At 37.7% G+C, this 13335-nt stretch overlaps 1 protein-coding gene across 3 annotated transcripts in view; it reads left to right on the top strand.

Annotated features, from left to right (window-relative positions):
• Positions 1 to 13335, top strand: part of Foxp1 (forkhead box P1) — a 471410-nt gene that overhangs the window by 66028 nt on the left and 392047 nt on the right. The window lies entirely within an intron of this gene.

The following is a 13335-nucleotide window of genomic DNA, read 5'->3' as shown; positions in this document are numbered from 1 at the left end:
AGGAAAACATGCCCCGTGGAGAAATAATACAGAATATGACTCAGAATATCCCGGAGTCACCTTAGATGTAGTAGCCTGGTAAGGCTCCTGAGGAGATTTGAGCAGAGGTCTAAATGACAGGTGAAGAACAGAGGAGAAGGCTGGAATGTGAGTGTTCCAGACCTAGAGAACCCCCAGTGCTCAGAAGCAAGGTGTCACACAGCATTGAGAAGGGAACACAGGCAGCGTGGCTGGGATGGGCTGTGCAACATGAAGAATGTTACAGTAACAAAATGACTTAGGCCATACGGCAACTAGTTGATGATACATAATCACATGTAAATATAAGGCAGCTATTATTCATAATCTTTCATTACTTTATCTACTGGAAATAATTTTTAAAATGCATCTTTCTATCCATTAAAGATACTTTGTATCACTTTTGGAGAAACCTATTAAACAAATTTCATGATGAATATAGTTACCTGTTCTTCAAATGATTCCCAGATGCTGATTCACACCATGGGTAACTGATTGACCTACTTGTCTGAGACTAACAAATGGCTACTACCTATGAAATTTCCTCTCCTACATCTCCTGTCTCTTAGCTGGACTGGATTTGAAATTAGGCAAGGCCAAAAAGGAGAGGTGACTATTAGTTTTGAGAAAGAGGACCTGCAACTGTTTTTATGAAACAAAAATCCTATATCTCCTAAAATAACTACTGATTGCCTTGGAGTTAAGCTGGTGGATGCGAGAGATTTACATGTTACTCTTTGGGAGCCAGTAACTCTTGCATAAATTGATGTTTTTGATGCAGGGGTAGAATTGTCTCCAGGATGTCTAAGAAAAATGCTGTGTCCAACAAGATGTTTGCATGTGTCAGATAATCAGATGGACTCTGAGAATCCATTAGTTCAGTTCTCCAAGGTTAGTTTTCAGGCACCATATAAATATTTAGGTAATTTTCTTGTTTTTTTCCCCCAGTATGGGGAATTGAACTCAGGACCTTGGACTTGCCAGGCAGGTGCAGTGCCACTGAGGTACATCTCTAGCCCAGGCACCAGGTAATAGATTAAAGGAATCAATTTCTAAATCTTAGTGCTTCTTTGATTGCATAGAAGTCCCCTGGGGAGATTGTCTCTAAATTCTGGAAGACTTTATTGTTAAGTTTTAGAGAATTTTGTGTTCTGCTTAGAAATCACTTTTTAGTTTTATTGTAATATTTACTAGCAGTGGTCCTAATTATTAATTATTTTAAATATGACCCTGGAAATGGACTATGTCAGCTTGAAAACACGATTTTTAACAGAATTTGGTTTAAAAGGCAGGTTTATAGTCATTATAGTAATTTATCTAATTAGCACCTACTGAGTAAAATGTATGTGATACTAGAGACGCAAGTACACATAAAATTATAAATTGTGACATTTTATGAGTTTTTAAATTGTGAGTTCTATACAGTCATCATTACTTAACAGTGTGAAATGTGGCCTTAGACATTACATCATGTGAAGACCAGGAGACAAAAAAAAAAATGAAACCTGAGGATCAATTTTTGATTATAATAAAGTTTTAGTATGAGACATATCTGAATATGTGTCATGAATATGAGTCATGATTTTCACACCAAACCTCTGACCTATTATGATTATGTTTTAACTTCAAGGGGTTTTCAGTATTTAAATTTTAAAACTAATTCTAAGGTTTCAAAATGATTCACATTGAAATCTAACTTTTATGTTTTATAATTAAATAAGAAAATATTGCTTATACATACATTTTTACTATTCTTGGACATATTACAATTATTTAATATCAGCAATAAAATAGCCCATTTCTTCATTAGTAAATTACACAGCTATCTCAATAAAAAATTAGTTTGAATGTGGCTTGCCATCTCAAATAGTCATTTCAGTTTGGAATTTTCTCACTTCTTTCATTAGTTCTCTTTGTAAAATGTGAAGACACTTTCTAGGTAAATTAATCCCTTCCCGGCAGCAAAATAACTTCCTTTTTGGAAAGTTATTAGAGTCTTATTCTTTATAATCTTAAATACCACTTATATTAGAGTGAACAATACATGAAAAAATTACACTAGTTAAAAAAAGAATGATTACGACCTGAGCCAAGTACATTACAATTATATGTTCATGAAAAAGTGAGCTTTCTACTGGGAAAAGCATGATATGGATGCCCGTGAAATTTCCAAAGTTTAAGTATTTTTGTAAATTAGGTTGTTCCTAGTTAAACAGGTGGCTTTAAAGGCTGGTTTCACTGTTGTTTTAATCATAGTTTAGTTACCATGGAGAAATATGCAAGTTAGCATTTATACACAGAAGTGAAATTTATGCTGCATAGATAATAGCCTAAATTTAGCTTGACTTAAGTTTACCACTTCCTTTTTTTGACAAAAAAAGAATAATAATATATCACATATATCCATTAACAAGTTAATTTCTTTATACACTACTGTTATATTTTTAGAGAATTTCTTTCCTCAAGCATTACTGTATGCCTGTCAATGTGACCTCTTCCACAGCTGAACGTCACATAACATATGACATCTGATTTGCACTCACTGTGTCACTCTTTGGTTTAATAAAAGACTTAAGTGAATTTGATCAGTTATGTGGTTAAAAAAAAGTAATGTTTGGACACATTGCATCTAGTTGAGTTTTATAAAGGACTATTATTTCCTGCTGAAAATCTTCAGAAAATGTATAGTGCTGATAAGACCAATCTGATTTCAGAGCCCAGCAACAGTTTTGCTTAGAATTTGGTTATATTTTTCTTATGGAAATTTTGAGATAGGTCTTCCTCATAAACTGTTTTGATCTCAGTGTCCTCTTGGCTGAGTAACAGATTTTTCACCCTGAAATAAGATGTTCACATGTGAGGAATCCAGCAACTGTGAGCTGCCTTTTCTGCCAATTGCTTTACCCAGTACCTCTGAGCGAAGGCTAAGTTTTGAAGGACAAATGTAGTAAAAGTGCCCTGATCCAACATGAGGTCCCCCAGCACGGAGAGAGAGCAGCAGATCCCTTTCAACACCAGCTGTTCTCACAGATATAGATTGCTGCAGTGAAATTTTCTTAATATAATTCAGGAAGCTCTAGAGAATTCTCCAAAACAACTGTGCCAACAAGGAAAATGTTGAATTTTTCATCAGCTGCCCAATGCTGAGAGTTAGTGGGCAATCCGTTCATTCATGACCAGATGTTCAGTGTAGTAATGCTCTGCAGTTAACTTGAACCTTGTGGCCTGTTTACCATTGGCTGCAAGGACATTGGCAGCAACCTGGCATTGGAGAATTGAGGCCCACACAGGCGAAAGACCGAAGTGTGTGTCTGTGGCTTCCTGGTTTTTCACCAGCAACCAGACAAGGTAGGGAGTGATGAAAGAAAGGAACGACATCAATCATTTCAGAGGCCAGGAGAATTTGCTGTGTGATAGTATCTTGGGGGAGCAATAGGTGGATTCTTACACTTCTTTTTATTTGGGAAGGAAGATGGTCTTTGTTTAATTGGAGAGCTTTTTCTACCTGTGACTTTCTGTGGTAGGGGCATTAGGTGTGGGTGGTTAAGACAGTAAGAAAGGGGTTTCTAATTTTAAATAAGAAAAAGTCAATAAAGTTGACTCTTAATATGGAAATCTTTACTAGGTCCTGCCTAGAATTGAAAATATGTGATATTTTTGTTTTAGGCAAACTTTATTATTACTATAGGTGAGCGTATTTTAGATCTTCCACTTGTAAAGATTCACCATGTTCTTTGAGTACAAGTTTTGAGTCTATGACTTGTTGTTCTTAAGACAGATTCTTACCTACATTGTTCAGGCTGGCCTTGAACTATCTGTGTAGCCTAGGCTGGGGTCTATGATATTTTTGTGAGATGTTTTAAGTCCCAGTGTTTAGGAGAAGGGGGAGACTTAGAGCAGGGGGTTTTGAACAAAGAGTTTGGTTTTTCTAGTTTGAAAAGGATTCTCTCTTAAAATAATGACCTCTGTTTGATTATGGATATGTAGCAGGCCAGGTGTGGGGAGGCAGGTTGTAATAATATGTATGAAGTTGGGTGGGGGGCTCTTCTTTTCCCACCTACACTGCACTATACAGTAATGTTAACTATTTCAGAGCAGTATGGGCAAAAATAATCACTGGTCAATTTTTAACTTGGGACTTCAGTGGTGCCATCCCAACTCGAAGTTAACATTTGTTTACTTGAAATTTCCATAGAATATCATCATGGAATAAACCTTGCTTTTTTGGAGACTATGGTGGTTTTCTCTTTCTCTGGAGTTCTTGATTCCCCCTACACACAGTACATCCTACTGATGCCAACCGAGGAGCACCAGGCTAACTGGGAAGCTCTTTGGAGCAGAACACATGCAGCCATGCTGTTTGCTTTGGCAGAGCTTTCTGCCTTTGGTTTACAAGCTTGCAGTGAGCTCTTCCTTTGCATTTCCTGCATACAGAGAAGGGAGTTGCATGTTGCATTGTGATACGGAAATTCCTTAAACCTGAACTTCACTTGCCCTTAGAATCACACCAAAGACAAATATGTTGAAAAGAAATGTGTTGTATTTGTCTGGGTAATCTTTTTTTCGTTCTTCTGAAAAGTCCTTTGGCTTGTTGACTTGAAACAAAGAGGTTTTGCATTACAGCAGGTCTTGAGTTAGGGCTGCTGGGATACAAGGTGAAGGAAGGCATTGCCTTGTTTTCCTGGATGCTAACTTGCTGATCTAAAGCAAGAACCAGTTTACAGTAGCTCTGACACTACTGTTACCTTGCTGCAGTCCTCTCCAGCTGCTCTGAGCCCTTCAATGCCTTCGCCATGCACACAGTTTGTTCTTGGGTGTGAAAGCAAACAGTATTTGAGTTGGCAGCAACTTCTCTTTCAGTGGAGTTTGCTGCCTCGGCAAGAAACCGCAGCATGAGCTTTCTGCTGCTGAAGGTTTCCACTGGCAGGATGGCCTTTTCCCACATTTCCTTGCTCTGAGGAAACAGATTTTTGAACTTTTTTTTTCTTTCTAAAGACAAAATGCCAACATTTAACAGCTGGAGTTAGTATATAATTTATGGTTTTCACTTTATGTTATTGTGGATGTATAAAAATTAAAAATCCACGATTATTTTTAAATTATGCAAGCTTTTGCAGAAAAAAAAAGTGATTAAAAATAGGCCCTCTGTTATGAGGAATTCAAAAAAGTCATTGTTACTCAAACAGGTATTCTCAATTATTCTATCATTAATGGTTTTTAATTGTTATAATTTACTCATTCTATTATACCTTTCAGAGAAGATGCTTCTAAAAGCTCTTTGTTTTCTTCCTTTGAGGAACAAGAAAGAATTTGTTCATTTGAACCTTAGTTTTTTTAAAAATATAGTTATTTATTTTAGTTTTTAAAAAACATGTAGTTGTGTTCATTCTGGGTTTAGATAATCCTCGTCATAGTGCTTCTCAAAGCAAAGCAGTGTTGGACCTGCTCTTAGGTAGAATGGTGGCCTTCACCTCTTGGGGAAGTTGTCCTGGCCTTTGTTGGCCCCAGAACCTGCCTTTTAGGCTAGCCTCAGTTTCCCTACCATTCCATTAGGTGAAATTGATATGCATACCTAACAGATTTAGCATATGTAGCCCTTATTGGCTGGAGGCCTCCCTAAATCTTTACCATATCTGAATCAGGAAAGAAGTACCATCAGCCAATAAAATGTGATCGGATTTTACCTCAAGAGTGGTAATATTTTATCCTGCCAGTTTCCACAGACTAGATTCTTGTTATTTACTTGGTTAATATTTAAATTTCTAGTGATAAGAGACAGAAATTCTGAGAATCTTTCTTAACATTTCCCCAAACCCACGTCTTTAATTGAGAAGTATCTGTAGCATCTTTGTTTTTCTGATTTCTCAGAAAATAAAATAGGAAGTGAAAAGGCCATTCTGCTTGGTACAGCATGTTGCTATAAAGATCATTCAAGTTACATGTTAGATTTAGGATCAGAACATTAGCCGTGATGAATAATAGGGAACAAAATTTTTCTTTTCTTTTCAAGGATAGTAGCCATTAATCATTTTTATCTGCCCGCCTTGTAGACTTGATTAGATTTATTATGTATGCCACATGTTTATGGCATTTTTATTATATGTTGTTAATTTGTTGTAACTGCCACCACATTTTTTTTCTTCTTCCTTTTTTTCTCCCCTGAGGACCCTTGAAAGCAACTAAGTGTCAACTGTTAACCTTGTGCTTTTGGAAGCTTCATTTTATTTTTAATTTTAATAAAATCCATGATAGTTTGCAGGTTGAAAAAAATGCCAGTGTTAAGAAGATGTATTTTAACTCATATACAAAGAAAATTTATGCTTGTGTTCTTTGGAATTCTTGTGTTTTCTGTCCTTGATGAAGTGATGCATGTTCGTTGGATTTAGAGAATGCACGTGTATAAACACACTTCCCCTGAACCCTGGAAGTGCTGGCTGTTGAACATGCACTAGACTATAATTTTCTTCATTAGTGGAAAGTCTTATATGTAGTTTCCAAATCACTAGTAGGTAAGACAATTGAGCTGTTTAGCATTGAAGCTGCTTAAAAACTCACATGGTGGAATAATGCATTTTAGAACGTCTTCTTTTTTAGCTTGGTGTAGCTCTCAGAATGGATATGGAATCTGTTAAATATAGAGGCCATTCTTTAAATAAGGCTGACAGTTAAAATTGGGAAGCCAGAGAATTAGATTGGAAATGATTTACGATGAGTCTACAGGACATTAAAAAAAATAAAGTTAGAAAAGGAAATCCACTGGCTGGATTGGCTACAGTACAGCAGAGAATTTTTACTTTGCATCCTTTTTGAATTGGCTGGATATATGGCAATGCACAGAAACAGACTTTCTGGAAAATTTGACATAACTTTTCTTTTTATTGTATGTTCTGGCTTTGGTTTGGTATTGGCATTACAAATCTCTGACTATAACCCAGTCAGTTTCTTGTTTTGACAGTTACAAACTTTTTCAATAACAGAGAACCACCCATTCTCTTAAGAGTATTAGACATTGGAAAAAAAAAAAAGAGTATTAGACATTGGAATAAATAGCTGGATTGAAGGAGGGTTTGTTTTTGTCTTGCAGCATGAGCATATGGGTCCTTAATAAGTACCATTTGAAGAGGACACACGGGTGTGGTTATTGAGTTCAAAATGTCTAATAATTACAGATGCATATATCACTTTTAAGAGGTGTTATACATTTGTTCTTACACTGTATGAAGTTTGTGCATTTTTGTGGTCTAAACAAGATGAATTCAAAGAGACAGATTACAGGCAAGATTAAGTAATTTAAGTATGAAGTGGTTTCACTGATAGCTAAAACTTGTTCTTGTGATGTTCATTAAAGCATCAAGGATCCTTATCATGGGAAAAGAAATACAATTTAGATGTTTTAGATATAAAATTATTAATTATTCCAATTACAGTATATTGGTATGAAACTAACCAAGAAGAGGTAAATAAATACTCTGTAGCTAGTAGTAGAACACTTCAGGTGATAAATCTGTTAGCACGCTTTTAGATTTTGGAGTTCTGTGAGATGTACTATGTCCCATTGTGTGAATGAGACCCTCTGATTCTTTCACCTCTGACCTCTGTGGAGTTCATAATATGTTTGACATTTCTGGAGGCAACCTTGAAAAAGCGAAAAGTTCATACACAAATTCTGTCCTGGAAAATAAAGTATTGGAAGAAGTGAGATATTTGTTTACCTCTATGGAGTATTTAAGCTGGAGCTTGCTTAAAATGTAAACATTAGATATTTGGGTTAGGAGAGTGGAGATGTTTTCTGGCTCATGTTAACAGAGTGAGTAAGCAACACAACCCAAAAAAGCTTGGTGCTGAAGGAGAACAATAAACAGTTACGTTTGGCTAGTGCATAGAACGCAGAAAGGCGTGGGAAGCGAGAAAACAAGTTGGAAAGGTAGCTGACCTACAACCATGGAGGACCTCAAATTTCAGGTTAGGAAATAAGGGATTTACTCAGTAACATTAATTAATAATTAATAACAGATAAAAGTTTCTGTGGCTGAGGTATCAAGCTCAGTGGTTGGTAATTCATAATATTTTCTTTAAGCCATATAAGCATCCAAGGAAAGAGACATTATAGGTTGAGCATCCCTTACCTGGAATCCTTAATAGCAGAAATGTTGCAGTTTGAGAGGTCTTTTGAATTTTGGAGTACTTGCGTTGTCTTTACTAGTTCAGTGTCCCTTATCTAAAATCCAAAATCTGAGCTGCTCCAAAATCTCAAAATTTTTGCACGTAATAGTAACACAAAAAAGTTTCAAATTTGGGAGCATTTGGGTTTCAGGTTTTCATATTGCTGATGGTCAACCTGTGTTATTATCCATACAGATGAGGAAACTTGAGTCTTTGAAAGGTTTTATGATCTACCCATGGGCACACAGGAGTGAGGCAGAATTAAGATTTCAAATGAGACTCTGACTCAGGAACTAGCCTTCTGAAGAATACCTGTGTAGCCAGCGGGTACAGCAGGGTTTTGTTGAACATAGGAGCCTGCTGGTCAGAGCTGTGCTCTGCGATAATTCATCTGTCATCATTTTATGGAGTTGGAGTGTGAAGCCCAACTCGGATGAAGTTGTGATGGTTGTGAAGAACAGCTATGAAGGAGGTACTTGAAGGGGTTGGAAAGGCTGTGGTGAAGGGGTTCTGTAGTTCTTAACCTTTTGGGCACCTTTGGTGTAAAATACATAAATGGCAGGGACCGTTGGGTTGGCTTTCATAGCATTTACTGACAAAAGTGGAGAGGGAGCAGGGTGGGAAGGGATGAGATGAAGTTTGGCTGTTAATATCTGGCAGAGTCTTTCAGGGAGATGATGAAATACATGTTGAATTGGAGGAAGGCAGGCTGGGCTGGAGCTGTGGATTTGAAGGCATGGAAACTGGTATAGAAACACTGGTACATTCAGTAAGGAGGAGAAGAACAAGTGGATGGAGACTGAGCCCAGGATATAATCAGCCTTATGAGATACAGAAAAATCTTTGTGCACGTTGAAGATGACAGATTTGTAGGCCATGCTTCAGACACATAGCTATACATATTCATATTTGTATACATATTCATGTACATATTTATATATGTATTCCTATATACATTCATATGTATTACTTTGTGTATTTGTATATGTATCTTATTCATGAGCATGCGCTGTTCTCTTCAGCTCACATATGTACTCTTGGGAGCCTTTCCCACCTCACTTAGCGAGGGAGGAGAGGAAGGGTAGGCGAGGCGACAGTCCCTCCCGCCAGCAGCAGCCGACTGGGGCAGATTCTGTTCCATGTTGCCGCAGCTCCGAGTGGTAAGGAAAGATGAATTTGCTTGTAGTGTGTGTGAGGTTCAGGCCAACACATACAATTTCATGCCCCCCCCAACACATTCCAACACAGAAGCCTGGCAGCTTTAAGTGCTCCAGTAAATATTTAATAATTATAGTAAGATTTCACAAATTCAGCCAGATTACTATCATTTTGTTGTGAAATAAGGGGTAAAAGTGTGGTCAATAAATGCACTGATGTTCATTTGGGATGAGATTTCTGTCCTTTGAACATCAGCTTATCAGCGACTCTGGATATGAGGAACTTAATTGCTCTCAAAACTGATGAAGGATGGGAATAAGACATTTCCCCTTCCCCATGCTCCTTCCTAATTAATAGTGAGGTGGACTGCAAAAACATCCAGGTCTGTAATGTGTTAGTAGTTTCTTCTGGTGCCAAAGAAATTCTGTTTTATGGCTGAGGTCTGGTGTGTATTATTGATTGAAGAAATGAGATAGTGCCTTTTTCTTTTTCAGACACTACTGATTTTTTCAGAGTTCTGGAAAGCTTTCCCACATGAGTAGACTTCAGCTTCTTTTTCTTGATCCTTTCCATGGCCATTTCCCAGTGGTTAGAATTGTTCTGGATGCCTTACAATTAAAAATATTCCATGTTCCCCACTCTTCAGATTGACACTGATGTGAAATTTGTGTGAATCCTGTCTTTACAGTTGGTGATTCTTGTTAAAAATATTGGGGCAAATTCTGTGGGTTTTCACACTGTTTAAACTTGGGATGTCATTCCCATTTCCCCTCGTAATCTCCAGTTGGCCCTGTTATGAAGTGTTTCGTTCTAATAGTTGGAGAAGTTATTGTCAACTGAGGTCACCTGACTTTTGAGAGTCTAATAAAGCTGCCTTCTACTTTTATCCTATACACTATAGGAGTTCTACTGAGAACCCCTAGAGGCTCTGTTTTCATGGGTAATTTTGGTAAAGAACAGGAGCTATTTCCACTTCCCATTGCTATTCTCTTCTTTTCTCTTGCTGAGGGAAATTAGTTCTTTTCTGTAATTGGCTTCCACTCAAATTGCACAAAGCATGGAAGTTTAGGGAGTTGGAGGAAGTTTGCATCTTTTTTTTTCTTTTTTGTAATTTTGAGACAGGGTCTAAGTTGCTATTGGCTAGAGTGGGCTTGAACTTGACATTCTTCTGCCTCAGCCTCCTGAGTAGCTTTAACTACATGTGGGCACTAACATGCCTAGCTAAAATCCTTGTTCTTACAGTAAAAATATGTGTTTATTTGTCCATACACAGGTGGCCTGGGAGAGCTTTCTTTGTAGTTCATACTTGAAGCTGGCTGGCTTGTTCTCTCTTCTCTCATATATCCTTTTTATTTTATTTTATTTTTATTTATTTATTTTTTTTGTTTTTTGGTACTAGGGATCGAACTTGGGTCCTTGTGCTTGCGCAGCAGGTGGCAAAACCACTGAGCTAAATCCCCGGCCCTCTATCCTTTTTATTTTACTTTTAAAAATAGTCTTTATTTTTAAAAAGTTAATATGTACATTACAGGAAACAAAAACACAAGAAACAATGAACAAAGTCATTCACAGTCATAAACAGATTAGTTGGATGTGTCCTTTTAGGTCCTGCATCTTGCTTCTCATTTCTTTCTTGCGACTTACTCATGTTTCTTAAAAACAGTAATTTAGGTGGGCATGGTGGCATACACATGTAATCCCAGCAGTGGGGGGTTGGGGTAGGAGGATGGCTCTGAGCTGGAGGCCAGCCTGGGGGACACAGTGAGTTTAAGGCCAGCCTGAAGTACAGAGCGAGAAGTTCTCTCAAAAAAAAATCAGACCCAGCAATTTAACTCTCTCGGGCTCATCTTCTTCTTCCAAGGCAGGTTCTTCCAGAAATCTTGTCCCCTGTTGCAAGTACCACAGCTAGGAGGAGCTGATGGGTAGGAGGGCCATCTTTTCATATGTGGACACTTGGGGCAGAGACAGCCTATCCTTTTCCTGTACTTCTTCTGTACTAAACTGAATGGAAACTGGGATTGCTTTGCATGAGAGATTCACCAGGATTTTATTCTGGCCTTAACCAGACCCACCATGCTCCATTCATTCAACCACTGCCCTTTAATCAGTCAGATAGGTTGATTGAAGGTGCATCCTACACACCAGCAATTTCTCACAGATATTTACTTTCTTACACTAGGCTGGCAATCTTATCACCTGTAAAAACCCCAAATTACAACCTCATAATGTTTTATTTGTGCCATTGATCACCTACTTCCATATAAAGTTAAACATTTTATCTAGTCACCCCCATATTGGGGATTGATCCCAGGACCTTTGCACTAAGCTTCAACCCCAACCCTTTCAGGAGTGTCAGTATTATAGGTTGTGCCACTGTGCCCAGCTGGCCTCAGTATGTTTTGATAATGTGTCCAGGGAATTCAGCTACAGATTGAAAATATTCAAAAATGAAAACATACACTACTGAACATATAATAGACATTTTTCCTTGTCATTATTGCCCAAACAATATAATAGTACAGCTGTTTATATAACACATTGTATTAAGTATTTAAAGTAACCTAGTGATGATATAAAATGACTCAAGATAGGAAATTGTGCACAGATTCTAGGAAATACTATGCCACTTTATGTGAAGGACTTGAGCGTCCACATATTTTGGTGTCTGAGGGAGTGCTGGAACCATTCCCCCAGGGGATGACACTCTTTAATCAACTCTTCTGACATAATGAATTTTCTCCTTGACTGTGCAAGTTAAGGATGCTAGTGAAATAGTTAAGGGGTGCCCTTCAATGCAGAGCTAGCTAAAGCATTTGGTGTTTGTTAGTGAACCACTTGGAGCTGGCTCACCTCATGTCATGGTGCCATAATGTCAGCCAGCATGGCTATCTTTGGATTAGGTGAGGAACATCAGGCAATTTCCTGGTCTTGTTATCTTTCACAATTCTCAAAACAATATGCCTACCCTGGAGTTGCAAAACTCTGAAAAAAACGCACACCAAGCTTTAAGTGCACTTATATTGGTTGTTTTATGTTTCTGGATACCCACATCTAAATGTTTAAAATTTATTTTTCATCAGAGCAGTGGCTCCCAATATGTATGGTCCCCAAATTCTAGAAGATACACTCAGGGAGTTAGGAAATGGAATCATGGGATTTTTTAGTGTTTAAGTTGGGATGAGTTTGGTTGTACACAACAGAAAGTCCAGTCCAGGCAGATTTCTAGCAGTGTAACTGGCAAATCCTTACTAAATAGGCTACAGGAGGAACTTGATCCATCTCTCACTTTGCTTTGCTTTCCATGGTGTTAACTAATCTTCACACTGGCCTTGTTTGCAGCCTTAAGATGAGTCCTAGCAACTGCTAGGCCAAAGATTTCCTTGAATATGTCAAGTGAGAGAAAGAAAAAGGGAATCTTAATATTTTCAGAAAAAGTCTTGGTGCCCTAACTAGACTGGTTTCTGACAAGTGCCACACACCCCTGTGGATGGACAAAAGGAATATGTTAGAAGGCCTATCCTAATATCCTAAGTAATGTGTTCCTACCATTAAGGATGCGATGGGGTCAACTGTCCCAGAATTTCATAACTCCATAGTGCTCAGCTGGTCTTGTTTGAAGAGAGTTTGGTGGAATGGAATTGGGGGACACAGCTTCAACTGTTCATTGCACTGAGCTATGTTTATGTTTTTAAAAGCCTAAAGCTAATTCAATCATTGGTATGAGATGACTTCTGGGGTTAAGCATATGTCAGGCTCTTTGGCTTTTAGCTATAAATATTTCAATCCATGAGCTCTGATTGGCAATTTGGTAGATTTTCTCAATGAATTACTGTAATTAATTCTTAATAAATGTTAGTTGGTAGAATCTTCAGAAACTTAGATCTCTCTGTGTTGGTATGAACGCATATAATTTAGTAGAAGTTGTTGTTTGTGGTTTTAAAAAAATGGGAGTCTCTTGTTTCAGGCCTCTGATTTAATAGCAGATAAAACTAAATG

This window comes from Heterocephalus glaber, unplaced genomic scaffold, assembly GCF_053883595.1.
Source record: "Heterocephalus glaber isolate CG9 unplaced genomic scaffold, H.glaber_assembly_v1.0 deba00001472, whole genome shotgun sequence".
Taxonomy (NCBI): Eukaryota; Metazoa; Chordata; class Mammalia; order Rodentia; family Bathyergidae; genus Heterocephalus; species Heterocephalus glaber.
Note: the sequence above shows the minus strand (reverse complement) of the source record. Positions and strands in the feature narration are given on the sequence as shown.